The sequence below is a fragment of the Stenella coeruleoalba genome (genome assembly GCF_951394435.1).
Source record: "Stenella coeruleoalba genome assembly, chromosome: 3".
Taxonomy (NCBI): Eukaryota; Metazoa; Chordata; class Mammalia; order Artiodactyla; family Delphinidae; genus Stenella; species Stenella coeruleoalba.
The window spans coordinates 156,964,729-156,983,770 of NC_137148.1; positions in this window are offsets into that span (position 1 = coordinate 156,964,729).

Genomic DNA, 19,042 nt, shown 5'->3' on the forward strand with positions numbered 1-19,042 from the left:
TCTGCGGAGCTGTCCCGCCCCTCGCACCTGTGATATGCTGGGAGGTGGGAAGGTCAGCAGGAATGTGTTTCCTGGTTGGCTATTTGCTCTGTAACTTTGTCCCACCCTTCACTGGGGTGGGGTCACAAACTCAAAAGTCCCCAGGCCAAGTGGCCCTGCAGGGCAGTGGTGGGGGAGCTCAAGCCTGGTGGAGAGGGAGTGGCGTTTCTTTTTCTTTTTTGTTTTTCACTATTAAAGTCTTTTATTTGAATAACTCTTTTTTTTTTTACATCTTTATTGGAGTATAATTGCTTTACAATGGTGTGTTAGTTTCTGCTTTATAACAAAGTGAATCAGTTATACATATACATATGTTCCCATATCTCTTCCTTCTTGCATCTCCCTCCCTCCCACCCTCCTTATCCCACCCCTCTAGGTGGTCACAAAGCACCGAGCTGATCTCCCTGTGCTATGTGGCTGCTTCCCACTAGCTATCTACCTTATGTTTGGTAGTGTATATATGTCCATGAAGAACCTAGGGGTAAGACAGGAATAAAGACACAGACCTACTAGAGAATGGACTTGAGGATGTGGGGAGGGGGAAGGGTAAGCTGTGACAAAGCGAGTGGCGTTTCCTGGCTCGGGGCTTCAGCCGGTTACTGCATCAGGACATGGGCCCTTGGATGCCTACTCTTGATTTTTCAAGAGAAGCTGCAAATCCAGATTTCCATGTGAAATCCTTTTGTATTTATTTGCCAGGGCTGCCATAACAAAATACCATAGACTGGGGAACTTAAACAATAGAAATTTATTTTTTCATCGTTCTGGAGGCTGGAAGTCCAAGATCCAGGTGGCGGCAGCCTTGGTTCTTCCACTCTCCTTGGCTTGCAGGTGGTCTTCTCACTGTGTCCTCACATGGCTACCTGTCTATGTGTACATCCCTGGTGTCTCTCTGTGTGTGCAAATTTCCTCTTCTTATAAGGACACCAGCAAGATAGGATTAGGGCCCATCCATATGACCTCATTTTATCTTATGTCTCTTTAAAGACACTATCTCCAAATACAGTCACTTCTGAGGTACTGAGGGTGAGAACTCCAATGCATGAATTTCTGGGGAGACACAACTCAGGCACCACATTCCCTAACGGTTAAATGTTGGCTTTCATTTAAAAAAATTCAAAAGCTCTGTAGGGGCAAACGAACTTGCCCGTGAATTGGATTGGGCTTGTGAATGGTCTTTTTGAGGCCTCTGATTTCAGGTATGACCTCAGACCCCCAGGAGCTCCCAGGTGTGATCCGGACTTGTGCACAGGTAACTTTAGCCCCAACCACAGGGTGCTGTGCATTTGAGCTCTGGGGATGAAGATCCTGCCCCCACTGCTGAATGAGCTGAGGAAGGAAAGAGCTGCAGAGGAAGGGAGATAAACTGAGCACCTATTATGTGCTGATGCTGTGCCAGGCACTGGTGACCCAGATGTGCGTCAGACACCCCTACCCCATCTGAGGGGCACACAGGGGCTTCCCTGGAGGCCTGCACAGGGCATGGGTGGGTGCTCAGATGAGCAGGAGCCTAGTATGACCTTCGTGTGGGGTTGGGATGAGGGCGGCAGGATCGTGGGGCAGCAAGAAGTCTGGCTGGATGAAAGGCAGGATGGTGCATCTTCTCATGTGTTCTGACCCGTCCATTGTGGGCTCCGATGTCAGTCTCAGAGCCTCCTGATGTTCTAGTCCAGCCTGCAGAAATGAGGGGCTGGAATAGACTTTCTCTAGGTCCCATGGGCTCCTCTCACCTATCTGCGCCGGAGTGGACATTGGGAAGTGGAGGGGAGTGAGCGAGATGGGCCTGAGCGGGCTGAGGGCGGGGCTGAGTATCACCCATCTCTCTGCACCCTCCCTGTGAAACCGAGAGGGATCATCTGTTAGATCCGTTACCCCTGTAACCTGCCTTCACAGATCAAGCTCATTTTAATTTTTGCTACCAAAAAACTTGCATGTCCTCCAAGAGCTCATGCAGCCTAAACAATGTTTGCCTGAGTTGTTTTCCAGGAACTTGGAGTCAGCTGTGTCTAGTTTGAGCTCCAGCCAGTTAAGGCTGATTAAGACCACCGACCCTGCAACTGGGCCCCTGCGAATGTCCACTCAATGACCTTTCGACATCAGAGGGCTGAACACTCCACCCTCAGTGTGCGCCACCCCTGCCACCTTCTGATCATGCATCCCATGGAGAAGCCTGTCGCTAAGTTGCGCCTGCGCAGAACAACGATTATCTCACCTTTTTTTTATCTCCAATAAACTTTCCCCGCGTTCTTCATGCCTCAGACCAGCCTGATTCTTTATCCCATAAATATCCCGAACCCCTCACCTTCCAGGAGGCCAGTTTGAAATTTCTTCTCCCGTCTTCTTGCTTGGCTGCCTCATGTATAAACTCATTCTCTGCTTTAGCGTTTGTCTTGCTGTGTGTCGGGTAGACACACCTAGTTTCATAAAACTGGGGTCTCAGGCCCGGCGAGGTCCAGGGCTGGGCCATGCAGAGCCATGGGAAGGAGTCGCTGACTCCAGCCAAGGGTACATGAGGCTGCGCCTGGGCAGCACTGCACAGGGCTGAGAAGGAGACGCACGGGGATCATCTGCTCACTTGGCCTTTCACAAGCCAGTGTTTGGCTAGCGTGGGAGAATGGGAGACAAGGTGTGCTTTCCTTACCAGAAGCGAGCATGACTCGGGAGCTTGGAGAAGTGGACCACTTCCTGCAGGACGAGGGCGCTGCATGGGTATGGGCTGGGGGCCCATGGACACTTCCCAGTACTTTTACAGTGTTACCCTGGGTGTGTGTCACTGCACTGTTTGTGTGTGGTTACAATAATTCTGGGTCCCATATCCTCAGAGAGAGTGACTGGGGACAGGTACCCCAGGCCCTCCCTGCTCGTGGGGGCTCATATAGGCTCTGCTCCCCCTCTCTTCGGAGGCCTGAGCCTGAGGTGCTGCTGCCCCAGGCTGGCGGCTCCATCTTGGCTCATTCTACCTTCCCCTGCATCCTCCCCCAGCCCCTGCCCAGCCCGAGGGGCGGCCTGGGGAACTTGCATGTTCAGAGCTGTGGTAGACAGACCGCTTTCCTCACTATCTCTGCATGTCAGCCTGAATGGGCATGAGGCCCATTTGTCAGGTGGGGACAGTGAGGCTCAGAAGATTTCTCATATGGTATCAGCAGAGCCCACCACCCTGCCCTGCCTCCCGTCCCCATCTGAAGGCAAAGGTGGAGGGGGCTGGGACACTGGCCAAGAGAGGAGAGAATGCGGGATGGCGACGAAGAAGAGAATGGCCTGGTCCCAGAGGCAGGATGAGAAAATGCCCTGGAGGAGGCAATGAGGCTCAGCTGGGACCTTCCAGTGAGTTCCAGTCCCTCGAAACCCAAGACAATGTTGATGGTGCTGTGCTCGCCTGGCTCTCTGTCCTCTGCCCACACCAGGGCTCCTGGGCCACCCCAGCCTCTCTCTGCTGGTGGCCTGTGCCTGTATCTCTCCAGTCTGAGCAGGGGGACACAGGGAATATGGACAGAGGAGAGCCAGGGCCCTGAAATTTCCAGGCTGTTGGTCCAGTGTGGGATCCGTTAACCCTTTCATTGATAATCTGGGCAGCGAGGAGGGGGATACCTCCATTAGAGCCGGAATTAACCCACTGGAGGCCGTTTCACGCATCTCATCAGAGGAGAAATGCCCAGAGGTGCTGAGGCCTACAGGACGCAGGGTGCCGGTTTGAGAGTAGGAGCTGAGGGGTCTCCTCTTGGGGAGAACCTGAGTCTTGAGGCCTCAGGGCCCCAGCATGGCTGACCCATCCAGTCTGCTGACCTTGTCTGTGTCCTCACCTAGGCTGGCCCTTTGGTAACAAGCAGTCTCGTGGCTACTTTCCATGTCACATACTGTGTCTTTTAAATACCTTTAGGTGTCCCGTCCAGCGTATTCATCACCATTTCTATAATAAGATGCCTCCTGCCCTGCTGGGGTGCTGTCTGCCTGGGGAAGGGGTTGGGTTGTCTTCCTCTCTCTGTCACTCACTGGGCGGTACAGTGGTGGGGAGCTGGGCCAGCTGGGAGCGTTCACAGGTGAGGGCCACTGCTGAGAGATGGCCCTGCTGTTCACCGATTCTTGGAATCTTTACCCCAGCCCCATGGCCCCCCCACTCCTTGTTGCAGCAGGGAGTCTCCAGATGCATACTCCTGACCCCCTCTGACTAGCAGGCCACCCTCTGGGGCAGGACTCCGTGTGAAAGGACCCCCACAGGGGTCCCACCCCAGTCTCGAGGCTCTACTGCTCTGAGGCCATCCTCTCGCATTCACACCCTGGAAGAAAGTGAGGGGCCCAAAGTCAGAGAACTGGTTCATAGGAATTCCCTTGAAAACCTGCTCTGTTACGTGGCTCCCTCTTGGGGCTCCCAAAGCCTTTAAACATGTTTTCTAATTACCGTTTATAAGATGGAGCTGCTTGTTCAGGCTTTTACTGGACCACTCAGATTATCTTAGAGCTAAAAGGACTTAGGGAGTCGGCCCAGTTGATCTCCTAAATTTACAGGTAGGGAAACGGAGGCCCAGAGGGGAAGGGGCATGCCTAAGGTGATGGCTACTTGATGGCAGAGCTGGGCTGGAATGGAATCCCTGTCGAGTTGCTTATATGAGCTCAGAGATCCCTTTTTTTGTTTGTTTGTTTTTGCAGTACGTGGGCCTCTCACTGCTGTGGCCTCTCCTGTTGCAGAGCACAGGCTCCGGACGCGCAGGCTCAGCGGCCATGGCTCACATTCTCAGCCGCTCCGCAGCACGTGGGATCTTCCCGGACTAGGGCACGAACCCGTGTCCCCTGCATCGGCAGGCGGACTCAACCACTGTGCCACCAGGGAAGCCCAGGGATCCCTTTTAAAGGCATTTAAAGGCCACAACCCTGGTGCTGTTCACAACCGCTGGCCGCTGCTCTTCCCACCCTGGTCCTCCGGTCACTCCATCCACACGGCTCTCCCTGAATCAGCTTGAGAGCTGTTGCTGAGTCCTCTGTGTGGCCTCTCCTGCTCTTCATCCCCTCCCCTCCCCGCCCTCTTCTCCAGCCTCATTCAGTTAATGCATATCCAGAGCTCATGGCCTCAGGAAAGCCTTCTCTGACCCCTCAGTCTCCATCGGGTGCCCCAGGGGCCTGTACACACACACAACCACTTCAGCCTCCTCTCTGGTGGTCAGGAGGTGCTGATTAAAACAATGAGGTGCCATGGTCACATATCAGATTAGCAAAAATGATGTGGGAGAAGGGCCACTCGTGCACACAGCTGATGGAAGTGAGAATTGTTCGGTCCTTTTGGAAAAGGCTAGTGACATCTGTTAAACTTAAAATACACATTAACTTTAACTTGCAATCCCACCCTGGGATTTTATTCTGTAGAAATAAAAGCACCAGCCTACAAGGAAATAAGGCTGTTTATTGCAGGACTGCTGGTAGAAACACAGACACACACACACACACACACACACACACACACACACACACACAGCCTGCAAACAACCTAAAGATGTCAATAAATTTGGAAGTGGTTGACAAACTGCAGCTATGGGCTTTCAACCAGCTGCTAAGAGAAGGCAAGAAGGCAGTAGGTACCTCGAGTTACCAGCCTGGAGGGATGGCTATGATGTGTCAGCAAGTGAGAACTGTTAGTCGCTGATATGTATGATGTGATTCCACCTTTGACAAACCTTCAAAGACCCTTCCATGTCCTTGAGGGTGGGCTGTGCCAGAGCTGGGAGTCACCAGGGGTGAGGGTGTGGCACAGAGAGAGGCAAGAGAGGCATGTGGCTTCGATGGGGCAAGGAGACCCCCAGGTTGGGATTCTGAGACTGGACTCTAAAAGGAGGTGAGTGCAGCCATTAGGGCTGGGGTCCAAGGCCAGGGTGGACCCAGCACCAGCTGACCTGCCCTTGACTGCACCAGAGCTCCTCTCTCCCCCAGGGTGATGGTGGTCCTGGAGCAAGGCTGGGCTGGCTGGTGGTGATGTGAGGGAGGAAGAATTGTAGGAGTTAGGAGACAGTCAAAGTCAAGGTCATAGCCCTGACCTTTAACTCCTATTTGATCTGGGACAGCTCCTTACTTGCTCGCTAAGTTTGTATTTCATGGGATTTCATGCCATGCTCATAAAGGATCCAGTCGAGATACACAATTAGCTGGTGAGTTGGACCATTATTCTGGATGAATTGTGTCCCCCCAAATTTCAGGTGTTGAAACCCTAACCTCCAGAGTGACTATTTGGAGATAGGACTTTTAAGGGGGTAATTAAGGTTAAATGAGGCCATAAGGGTGAGCTCTGATCTGATAGAACTGGTGTCCTTATAAAACAGGAACAGACACTAGAGACAGATGTGTGTGTGTGTACAGAGAAGAGGCCATGTGAGGGCACAGAGTGAAGGCAGCAGTCTGCATGCCAGGAAGACAGACTTCACCAGAAGTGGACAATGCTAGTACCCTGATCTCAGACTTCCAGCCTCCAGAATTGTGAGAAAATAAATACTGTTGTTTAAGCCACCCAGTCTGTAGTATTTTGTTATGGCAGCCTGAGTAGACTAATACAGCCATTAAACCGGGCAATTCAGGATTAACTTCTTTTGTGACTTAACAGGCACACTCTAAGTCAGAACTGTTAGGGTGGTACAGGGGACATTTACTGTTTTGTGGCCACTTATACCCCTTTACTATGGGTCATATAATTAGGGTGAAATTGACCCAGCCCTGGCTTAGAGGGTGAATCACATGGCCCAGTCCTGGCCTCTCAGTGAATTTCACCATCTTTACCATGGGGTGGATTCAGGAATGGGCATCTGACCCCATTTGGGCCCATCGGATACTTGGGACTCAATCTGAGCTCTTGGGGGCAGCACCAGTTTTCCCTCAGTGTTTGAGGTTGTGAGAATGTGAAGCTACAACTGCAGCAGCCTTCTTGGCACCATGAAGAGACTTCTTGCCTAAGAAGGGAGTGACCCAAAGGAAGAGGGGAAGATAGTTGTAGGGAAAAAACCTGGGTTATGGGGACATAATTTCATATGTCTAAGGCCAAACTATCCCTGGATTTTTAATTTTGTCAAGCAATAAATTCCCTTTTTGCCCGAGTCAGTTCCTGTCACTTGTTATATAACCATGACCGAGCCACCAGTTCTTCTCAACCTCTGATCCTTCCTGTGGTTGGGTGGGACCCCTCTGCTGTCCTGACATGGAGTGGGCTCCCTACTTATCTAGTGACTAGTTTTGGTACACTAGGTGTCTTTCTGACTTCCAGCCCTAGAGCTGAAACAGCCCTGTGGGCGAGAATTGCACCCAACCTCTGAGAACTTTGCAGGAGGAAGATGCGTTGAAAGGCGTATCAGAGCATTTCCCTTCAGGAAGGCAAGCCGAGAGCTGAGTCTCCATGGCCCAACTTTAATTTAACTGACAATTTTAAAAATCAAAACCAGCGCCTGGGCATTTAGAATGTCTGTCTTCCTGGTTTAATTTCATGGGGATTGTGTTAGGGCTTTTGATAAAATGTTTCATTTTGAAGGACTGGTTTCATCAAAGCAGGGCTTTCCTTTACAGGGTCAGCTCCACCCATAAAAGACATTTTCATTACGAAAAAGTGGCGCCTGGCTTGGAATTAATTGTAGGTTCAGAGAGCAGAGAGGAAATGCCTGTGCCCTTTGGTGATCCCTCATGGTCCCTGAGGAGGCAATATAGCTGAAATCTGGAGTAATTTCTTGAACACATCATGCATGGTCACACCTCCTGACTTTGTCCATGCTGCTGCCTCTCCTTGGATGTCCTCCCTCTGCTCATGGCAGGCAAAATCGCATGCTTGCTGGCTTACCTCTGCCAATTCTGGGTGTGGTCTTGAGCAGCTCCCGTGGTTTGCCAGGGCTGGTTGGTTGCAAAATGGTGTAAATATGACCTTATTTGCAGGTATGATTTAATTTGAAGACTTCGAGATGAGGACATTGTCCAGATTTATCTGAAGGGGCCCTAAATACAATTACAAGTGTCCACATAACGGGGAGACTGAGGGAGTTTTGACACAAACACACACAAGCCATGAGATCAAGGAGGCAGAGACTGGAGTGATGCAGCCACAAGCCAAGAACTGCTGGCAGCCACGAGAAGCTGGGAGAATTGAGGAATGGAGTTTCCCCTAGAGTCTCTGGGGACAGCTTGGCTCTGCTGATGCCTTGATTTCGGCCTCTGGAACTGGGAGAGAATACGTTTCTGTTATTTTGAGCCACCTGTTTGGTGTTGATTTGTTGTAGCAGCCATAGGCCACTAATACAGAAGGGAAGGCCATCTGAACTATCTTGAGCAAACCAGGGACTTTGTGTTGAGGATGGTGGAGGGGGTAATTCGTGAAACCCAGAGTGGAAAGAGCATTCTACCCTCCTAGGGCTGGAAGCAGGGCCAGAGAGATGCCGGTGACCTGACAGCCCTTTACCTGCTTCCGTCTATCTCCCCCTCACTCTCCCTGGCTTCCTCGTGCATCATATGCTCCATTCTTTTCTAACCAGAAGGAGAAGAAAGTGGGAGGTTCACAGGGAAGAGATACTTGCTTTTTTTCCACATGATTTGGAATTGTTTCACTTGTTACGACAACTGGTACTTTCATAATCTGAAAAATGTCAAATAAGGAAAATTGAATCTAAGATCTTTCCCAGTTCCACGCCCATCTCTTTGTCCATGCCTTGTGCTACATCACTTTGCAACTTCTCCCTCTAGAATGGAATAGGTGTTCTGCCCCATTCATGTGGCTTTCCTGGCCCATGGAACATGGGTGGAAGTGACCGTGTGCTGGTTTGGAGCCCAGTCCACAAGGGGCATCGTGCTCTCACGCTCAGCCTCCTGGAAGCTCCTGACCTCCTCCATGAGATGGGCTTCCCCTGGGCCTCAGGGTGCACATACAGGGAGTAGAGCTGTGGGCCTGAGCAGACATTATTGTTGTTCTAAGTTTCCAGGTTCTAAGGTGGTTCAATATCCAGTGTTACTATGGCAGTGGGTAACTGCTACAGAAATTGGTACCTTGATAAGAAACCTGCAATATGTGGCATTGGCTTTGGAACCAGAAAGTGTTATAGGTGGCTGGGAAAATAATGGCATGTGTTATGGAGTAGCAGAACATTTGCTGAAAGGGAAAGTGTACCTAATACACTTGTGGCCTTGGGCTGGGACTGTCCACGTAGAATGTTGCAGGCACGAGCAGGCTCCTGCTGTCTGCATTTAATATGGAACTACAAAGAAGAGACAGCTCAGGAAAAACCTGGCCAGATCTCAGAAAGAATTATAGGGAAGGAAGAAAGTTTGGAAAATCTGGGACTTACTGGGTTGAAAAATAAAACTATTTCTAATCTCCAGCTTCTCCATTCAATAAGAGAGTCTCAAATTAAGCACAGCCTGAGAGAAAAGTCAAATCAAGGGCATGGCTATTAAGATATAGCTTGGGGGTCTAGAGTGAATCAAAGGCATAGCACTTGCACTCATGTGAAGGCCTCTGGAAGGATTAAATGGTGCCAAGAAGTTACTAAAAGATCAGTGGTGTGGTCCCGCAGCAGCCTGAGTTTCCCACAGTACCTGTAATTAAATACAGAGAGAGACATGTCTTACAATGAATTGTGAATATGGCTTTTGGCACATGATATCAAATATATAGGAAATCCACAATTTTTGAGAGGGCTGTATTGGCAAAAGCCCACCAATCCAGACCAAAAGAGACTCAGATTATTCAAGATGGAAAAAAAAATCTCTGGGCCACTAATTTGTTATGGGCAAGATGCAGGCTGAGAAAATATTCAGCTGCCATGAAGGGCATATTTTGGAGTGTCCTTCTCAGAAGTGACCAAGGAAAATGATGGAGAAGGAAGGATATCCTAGAGTAGAGCCAAGAACCACTGACAACAAGGGACTGAGGATCCAGGCCCAGGGAGTGAACCTGGAGCCTAATCCCAGAACATTCCCTACTCCAGGGTAGCAGTTCCTGGCAACGTTTCTCCAACAGGACGTAAGAACTGCTGTGGACCAGTGACTGTTTGGGGCCTCCTGTCCTCCTCCTTTTTGAATGGGAGTGTTTTTTCCGTGATCTGTCCCTGTTCTACCATGGCGTATCGGGGCTGTGTGTGAGACATTGGAGGGGAGGAGGGGTGCAAACAGCTTCTCCTTTTGTTGCATAGGTCCCAGGAGCAAGGCGAGCTGCATTCAGATCTGACTTAGACTATGAGATTCTCATCTTCAAGCTTGACGCCATGATTGGGTGTCTTGGGTGAGAATGAGTGTATTTTGCAAGTGGGAGGGTCTTGAGTAACTATATCCAAGAGGGCAGTTTGTGGTAGATTTTATCATTATTCCCAATTCCTCACGCATCCTGTAGTGGTTTCCTAGAGTTGCCATAACAAATTACCACAAACTTGGGTGGCTTTAAACAACAGAGACATTGTTTCATGGTTCTGGAGGCCAGAAATCTGAAATCAAGGTGTCAGCAAGGTTAGTTTCTTCTCTGAGGGAGAATCCGTCCCATGACTCTCTCCTAGCTTATAGTGGTTGCCAACAATCCTTGGCATTTCTGCCTCTACTGTCACATGGCGTTCTCCCTGTGTGTCTCCATCCCCTTGTCTCTTCTTATAAGGACACTGGTGACATTGGATTAGAGGTGGACTCTGATTCCTTATGACTTCATCTTAACTAATTACATCTGCAAAGACCCCATTTCCAAATAAGGTCCCTTTCTGAGGTTCTGGGCAGACATGCATTTTTTTGGGGGAACACGATTCAGTCTACTACACGTCCCTATATTCACACCCTTTGCCCTGTGACTCTGCAGCTTCCCTCTCCAGGATGGAGAGTATATCTGCGTCATTCACGGGGCTTGTCCGTGTGTCTCACGTGACCAAGAGACGTGGGTGAAACAAACTGTGGGCCAGTTTGGAGCCCAGGTCTTAGAGGCATCGTGCATTCATGCTTATCCTTCTGGAAGCCTCTGATCTCCTCCGTGAGATGAGCTTCCCCTCAGAGCTGCTGTCCCTGCACCTTGGCCTACATATAAGCTGCCCCAGCTGGCCCGCAGACCTGCCCTGTCAAGAGAGCTGCCTTGGCCAGGCTGAAGAGCTGTGAGCCGGGGGATAACCCTTGTTGTCTTTCTCTACTAGGTTCTAGGGTGCTTTGTGAGGCAGTGTTCTTGGGACAAGAGTTAATCAATATGGTGGGAAAGGGGCAGCTTTTTCCAAGCCCTGCTCTGGCTACCATGCTGAAATGTGAGCCCAGTGTTGCCAGAGTATATTATTTTATCAAAAGGAGACAAGAATCTAGATTTCAAATCCATAATCTCCTAATTTTTATATGTGTGTATCTGATTCAATTAAAAATATCACTGTGCTTTCCCAACCAGACACACCTGAGGTTAGGATTCCGCCTGTAAGCTTCCAGCTTATGGCCTGGGCAGACTGGCCTGGCCAGGGGGATCCCTTTGCTCAGCTGCTTCCTGTCAGAGGAAGCATCCTGGGCAGATCCTGACTCGAGGAGGAGAGGGTCCTTCTATGTGACACAGAACCCAAGTGGGCCCAGCAGCAACCGAGGATTCCCATCAGGAGGAAGTACAGAGCCTGTCTCTGCAGATGGTCGTGCATAGGATGATAAGACCATTTAGGGGATCTGTCATCTTGGTGCCTTTCTGCCCCTTACAAGGGCATCTCAGTTTATGCTGTTAAGAAATATTTGGCAAGAAGATGCCCATGGTATTTCTTTTACAAAAATGGTGGAGTTTCAGGGATTGCTCTAAAAAACCAAACCAAACCAAATAAAGCCAAAACAATTACTGGAGAAGGGGGGAAATCAAACACCACCAAGGTGAAGTTGATTTTACTGGATGAACATCTCACTTAAATTTAAATTGAGTCCAAGTTCATTTTCTCTCCCAGACTTCTAGAAGGTGGCATTCAAAATGTTTACACTTGTTTCATCTGCCTTTTTACTTAGCCCTGGTCCCCCACCTCCTTCCCTTCACTTCACACTTATCGTTGCGTTGCACACATATGCTCCACTTTATATTTACATATATCGAATTTTTATATATGTCTTGTGAAATATGCCAGACGAAGAATGAAACGGTCCTGAAACAGCTGGAAAATTATGCAACAGCGAGGAGATTGGGCACATTCACATTCTGTACTGCAAAGTTGCACAACAGACCAAGTTTGTTACAAGTGAAGCTGGGAGGTTTTTATTTTTTCTCCAGGGTGACAGCTTGCATGGTGGAGTAGGCTTTCTGCAGAAGGCATTTCCTCAGGAGCCTCAAACTCCCCTCGAAGGGAGAGGCGAGGCTGGAGCTGCACTGGGAGCACAGAGGCTGCAGCCCAGGGGAGGCTATCGAAGGGCTGGAGGCAACTCCAGTGGTCTGGTGAGGTCAAGGCCAAAGGTCCAGTGAGACTGAAGTCCAAGGTCCAGCAAGACTGAGGCCCAGTTTCTAGTGAGAGAAGGTCTGGCCTTTTGGAGGCATCCATGTCCCTGCTGCCTTGTGCTGGGAAATCCTGGGGACAGAGAGCCTCTGATGGATCTGGAGCCAAGTGGTCCCTCACTGCCTGCTGCTCCCAAAGCTCAGGGTCTTCGGCTGCCCAGCACCACCCTGGTTCTGCAATTCTCAGGTCTCTCCCATGCCCCAGGAAGATTCAGGAGAGTAGGGCCTTGGGCCCTCAGACCAGGGCTGGGTCATCCCTGGAGCCATCAGGTCCTGCAACACTGCTTGGCTGTGTACCTCGTCTGTGTCTCACAGGTTAGAGCCAATGAATCCTGCAACTGAGTTCAAAATCTCCATTGCCGACATCCAGTGGTGGGGGGAAGGCTTTACTATGTATACATTAAAAAGATCCTAGGGTCTCAGTCAACCTCAGGTATAACAGGGTGACCGGTAATGTAATTTGGCTGCTCAACAATTTAAGATAACATTATGGTCAGCAGTGACCTTCTGTCTGGGCTCGGTCTGACAGCCTGTGTGGAGTAGGGAGCCTGGCACGTGCTGGAGGAGGGACTCCCCATCAGAGGGTCTGTGGTGCAGGTCAGGATGAATACGGACACCACAGCACAGCCCCATGGGGAAGGGAAGAGCCTCTGTGAAGCTGGAGCCCAGCCCTTGGCACAGGGTTTGAATTTACCCAGAGACATGGGCAGGGCTATTGGACTCTCCCCAGTAATGATGGGGAAAATCAGGGGTTCTGTGCTCTGAGGGGGACTGAGAACAGAAAGCCTGTTGGGGGCTTTGGCTGCCCCAGCAAGCAGGCCAGTGGCTCCTGGGTGAGCTGGCAGGTCCTGTTCACGGCCTTCGTGGCCAGGGCAGGCCAGGACATGGCAGAGCCCGTAGGCCGGCCAAGGCTGGGGACCTGCTACAGTGTGGACCCTGCGGAGGGTTGCTAAAGAGTCTGGGGCTCAGCTGAGAACTTGGGCTGCCGCGGCCACTCAGAACGGAGATGGGAATTGCCGTGGGGGAACAGTGCTGCTGGACTCATTCAGTTTCCTCTTTCTCATTTTCAGAAATGCAATTAGGGAGGCCAAGGCCCTGCGTGGGCTCTGGAGCAAGTGTCTGTGTATCTGGGTCTGTGCGTGTCTGTGGGGTCAGCGTGCGTCTGTGTGCTTGTTTGTGCACATGTATCACTCACTACATGTATGTGGCACTGTGTGTGTGTGTGAGAGAGTATGTGTGTGTGCATGCACACGTGTTCATAGGTGCAAATGAACACTCTTGCCTCCCATCTCTCGGGACAGTCGTCTATCAGGTGCCTCGAACTGGCTTCCTGCTTTCCATTCATATGAACTTGTTGTCAAGTCCCCAGACCTTGAAGTGACAGTTCTCCTGCGGCGCTCCCCAAAACCTGCACCCCAGGTCCCCTCCACCTCTGCTCCCAGTATCCCACAGTAGCAGCCTGTGCTTTCAGACTCATCTTTGGAGGGCCCTGTATTCTCAGCCAGGGGGAACAATCTTGGTGGGCAGCAGGGGGCCAATGGTGCCAGGTGGGGACCATGAAAAAGAGTGTCTTGCAAAGTTCCAGCAACCTGAGGCCCTCGTGGAGGTCCTGAGTGAGCATAGCAGAGAAACCTGGGATGGGGGAGGGGATGCAAAGGCAATTTGTGCTGGAGAGCTTCCCCCATAGGCTGCAGGTGCCTCAAAGGCCATGCAGGGGCTGGTTGAGCACAGAAGCCCTTGTTCTAGCCTCCCCATCTGAAGAAACCAGAGGTGGGCCCTGCAGTGCAGGGTGGTGGCCCTGATACTCCCTTAATGAAGCCAGCTGGGTGGAGACCATGACGTCAGGAAAGCATCTAAAGGCTGTGCTGGCCCTCAGATCCGGCTCAAGCCTGCCTGTGGCCTGCCTTACGGCCTGCCTTACGGCCTAGTGTGGCCAGATGTGCTTTTTTTTTTTTTTCTCCAAGAGAAGTGAGAGGTGCATATTTTAATGAGATATCTTTTGATTTTTTAAAAAATCTTAGCAAATAGTTTGAGTTAACAAACAAAACCCTGTGGGCTGCTAGTTGGCAGCCCCTTATGCATCAGTTATGATACTTGACTTTATAAGCACTAGCTAATGACTCCACTGCTTTAGGCAAAAAACAGGGGCTGATAGGAAGGAGGCTCCGAAGGCCTCAGAGGAGCACTCAGAGAAGCTCACTTTGTGGGTGATGAGTTCTCTGGCTCTGGAGTGAGTCATGAGGTCTGGTCTGGCTCTGTCCCTGGGGGCTATCATCTCTAAGGCTCAGCTTCTTCATCTGAAAGTGGGAATGTTGCATTTCCACCTGGTGGGATGTAGTAAGGATCAAGGGAGGTAGTTTATTTAAGAGCTCTGCTAATTCACCAACAGAGCTGCGGGCTTGCAGGGAATACTGTGATTGACAAAACACAACCTGGTACATAGAGGTGCTTCCCAAGGGCACACTGCCCCCGGTGTCTTCACTGGGAAGAGGAAACTGTGGGGCCCATGTTGGCCAGTCATATTTGACCAGGGCACACAGGGATGGTCACGGGACATGGATGTGTGAGATCCTTGTCCTGAAAAGGGAGCCAGGAAGCCCCAGGACTCACCATTGTCCTAGTGAGTGCTCCCAGCTCCCAGAGCATTTTGAGATGAACACGATCTTGCTTCATTCTCCTACTTAAATCTCCCACTTAGAACAAAATACAACCTGCAGGCCAAGGCCCTGCCTCATCTATGATCCCCTGGTTGCCTCTCTCTCTTCATCTCTTCCTTCTTTCACTACCTTCTGGCTTCACCACTCTTCTTTCCCTGGAGCAGTAAAAGCTCTTTCCTGCCTTAGGGCCTTTACGTGTGCTGGTCTCTCTGCTTGAGATGTTCATTGCTTAGATTGCCCTTTTCTGGTTACTTCTCTCTGATCAGCTTTCAGCTTTCCTCCATCTTCCTCTCCCTTGTCCCATGCATTCTATATCATGAACCTCGTTTTATTTTCTTCATAGCATCTATCTTTCAAATTTATCTTATTTTTTTAAAATTCACTCTGCAAATATTTACTGAGTGCCCACTATGTGCCAGGCTGTTTTTTGTCAATCACAGTATTTCCTGCAATTCTTCAGCAAGGTTCCTTATTAGGCCATGGCATCCCAGTCACCCATGTCCTGCAGTACAGCCAAGGTTTAGTTCTAAAGTCAGTGATGATATGAAAAAAGCACGTGGTCAACATACTTTGGAAAATTTCCAATCCACACAGCTTTGCATCTATAGGCCAATGCTGAACTACGCACAGCTGGGTACAGGGAGTGATGGAGAGCAAAACTAGCTAAGGTATGGAGGGCTTCATATTGTGTTAAATCATTTAATTCTCCAAGCCACTCTGTGAAGTAGGTGATATTACACTGCTCATTATACAGTTTAAGAAACTGAGGCATGGGGAGGATAAGTAAGTTTCTCAAGGTCACATGATTGGAAAGTGACTGACAGAGCCCGAGCAACCTGTCGCAGGGCTGCTATGAGGAGTTGAAATCAAATATCCTGGAGAGCCATCATGAAATTCCCCTCCCAGCAGCCCTCAGGGAGCAAGGCCTCCACTGCCCAGGATGGCAACACTGACAGGGTATGGGAGGGAACACTCTCATTAGGAGATCTGCCTTGTTATTCTAAAGTAATACCTATGTTTTCAGCTGCCAGTGTGAATTGAGGGCTCTCACGTTCATCCTGCATTGAAAATGAGGGTGTGCCAGGCCCCAAGCTCTTCCTGACCCTGGGAGGAAGGCGTGTGGTCCCAGCCCTGCAGATGAGGAAACGGAGAGTGGAGAGACTGGGCACCATGTGAGATCACAGTGTGCAAGGGGCTGGAGATGCTCCATCTGACTTTTGGGAGAGAAAGTCACTAGACTCAACAGCTCAATTTCAGGCCTGATCCTAAGGGTGTTGCCACTGTGCCAGAGACAGGTGGCCAGGTCTGGGCTAGAGGGCGTGGCAGGGAAGAGGGGCAGATTCCTTTTCCTAATGAGAGGGTAGATGGAGCGATGACTGCTTTGTTGTGGGGGTAAGGGAAAGGAGGGGCCTCAGATGCCCCTGGGGCCCAGGAGGGAGAAGAGGTGCCAGATGTGAGCCCAGGAGGCTGCGGGTGGGGTGGAGGTGGGGGCTGTGAGGAGCTGGGTCTCTGAGACACCTCGATGGAGATGCCTAGGGGTTACTGTATTTACAGGTGGATGGACCTGGCTGGGGTGGTCTGTGAATAGACTCTTGAACCCATGGGAAAGGGTAAGATTGCCCAGGATGGGTGGGGCTGGGACATAGGTGAAGAGGAGTCATGTGTATGAAGAGAGAGTGGCATCCATTGGGACTGGCCCTGAGGAGTGGCCAGAGGCTTTGGGGACAGTGTGAAGGGTAAAGCCCTTTCCTGAGGGGCAGCCTGGAGCCAGATTTGTAGAGAGCATGCAAGGGATGATTTATTTTACCCAAAACAAAAAAAACCTTTAAAACATTGCAGAAAAGATACAGGTATATCTCTCTTATTTATTTATTTTTTGAATGATCAAAAGATGGGGACACTAATTTGCAGGGCTCCACTTTAAATATCCTGCAGACTTTGTGTCGGGTCTCAGCATTTCTTCAGAGGAGGAACCATCTGAAACTGGGAGGGAGACAGTCAAGAAGCACCCTCCTGTTAGCGATGGGGACTTTGCTAAGGGAGAGGCCTCCTAGCACCCCCCGGAGGGGCAGAGGGTCCCCAGGGAGTCTCCAACAGCAGCAGTGATGGCCAAAGGCCCTCAACCCTGCATCCAGAATTTCTTCCCACTGGGTCTTGGCCTTTGGATTCCATGGTTAGTGCTACTGCCAGCCCCAGCCAGAAGCTTTAGCCTCTTTAAGGCCCACATCCTAGATGCCGTGAACCCTGCAGGGTTAGGCAGGACTGCAGTGGAAGGAACTTGACAAAAAGAGAAGGCAATCGAGAGAGAATAAAGCTCTGGAGGCCAGGGATCCTGGGGTTTAGCAGGGCATTGGCCAGGGCCACCCGTTGACATGCCCCAGATTGTAAGTGAGGAAATGTCCAGTTAAACTTACAAAGGATTTGAACACAAAATACCACAATGTAATAGGATTGTGTCCTTCACAAGTTACATACAGGATTTATATGTAAAGAAATTAATTCTCCAGGCTCTGTAGATGATGTCATCTGGGAATGGGATAAACAAAAAGTCCAGTGAAGAACATAGTCTTTCAACAGACGGGGTAAGCCGGGGACTGTGCCATGTTCTCATTTGGACATAAGGGCAAGCGAAGTGCTGGGGGGCATTGGGGCTGACCCCTAACATGTTTCTGTCCCAGATTGTTACACCCCCGCCCCTTGTCAGCAGCTGGTTCAGCAATGGGCATGTGAGCCAGTCTTGGCCCACAGATCAGAGAGGAGTCAGCTGGTCCAACTGGGAGAGGGGAGGACACCTGCATGTGGTTTGGTCATCCTGCTACCTGGTTGAGCTCCGGAGCTGTCATACCCGCAGACCTCCCGCATTTCCTTATGGTTTAAGCAGGCTGGGTTATTTGCATCCAGGGGCATCTTAAGGGACCCAGAGGCCTTTCTCAAATGGGAAGCCTGGACCAAATGTCCCTCCTGACTTCTGTGAGAGGCCAGACACAGCTAGACCCTGATCCAAGTAGACCCAGCACCTCACTACCTGCCACATCCAGACATCTCCTTGAAAAATCTTGGGCCTTGCTGTCTCTCTGCCATGTTGAGCACTTGTTGACAGTCACAGATGGGCACTGAGCTTTATCTTTCCCCAGGTCGTTACTGCTTAGATTGAGCCTGAGCCTCCAGCTTGTGTCTCCCTGTAGAAGTGTTGAATGAGCCAGGATCCCCAAGCCTCCAAACCTCAAGCACCTTGCTTTTTACTTCCAGGCAGAACTGACTGCAGTGGGGGTGGGACACCTCTGTGTGAAACATGGCAATGAAAACAATTGTTGTCTGGACACCACCTACATTTCCTCTTTTGCCTGACACAGATCCCTGTCCGGGGATGCTCAAGAAACTGCAAGAACCACACCCCCAAAGGCCACCTGGCCACCATATTCTGCTTAATTAGCATTATTGCTTACCAAGGCCGCTCCTGGCCAGAACTCTGCCTGTGCATCTGACGGGGCCACTGCACCCGCTGTTTGCCAACAGCAGAGGGGGGCAGAACTGCTGTCTTCAGAGGCCCTTTGACAAGGTCGCCAAGTCCTCACGGCTTGTTATGCTCAGCATACGGGTCCCCAGAGGACTAGAAAAGTCTAGATCCCTTCCCACAACCCCCGGGAGCTTGCTTCTCGGGAGAGAGGGCAACGAACCCTCACTACTTCCATCTGCTTGTAGCCTGCAGTGCGGGCAGGTCCTGCCAAGGATGGTGACCTCGTCAAAGGGCAGAAGCACTTCTAGTTTCCATGTGGCCGCCAGGGGACAGGAATGGCTCTGATGAAGTCTGTGCTGGCACATGTGGCCCAGAAGTCAGAGATGGGCTGAGAGCCCCGCTTCTCCTTTTCAGAATAACGCAGGGCACTGCTCCCACCAGAGAGCTTGGGCAGGCACAGGGCAAGAAACGTTTCTT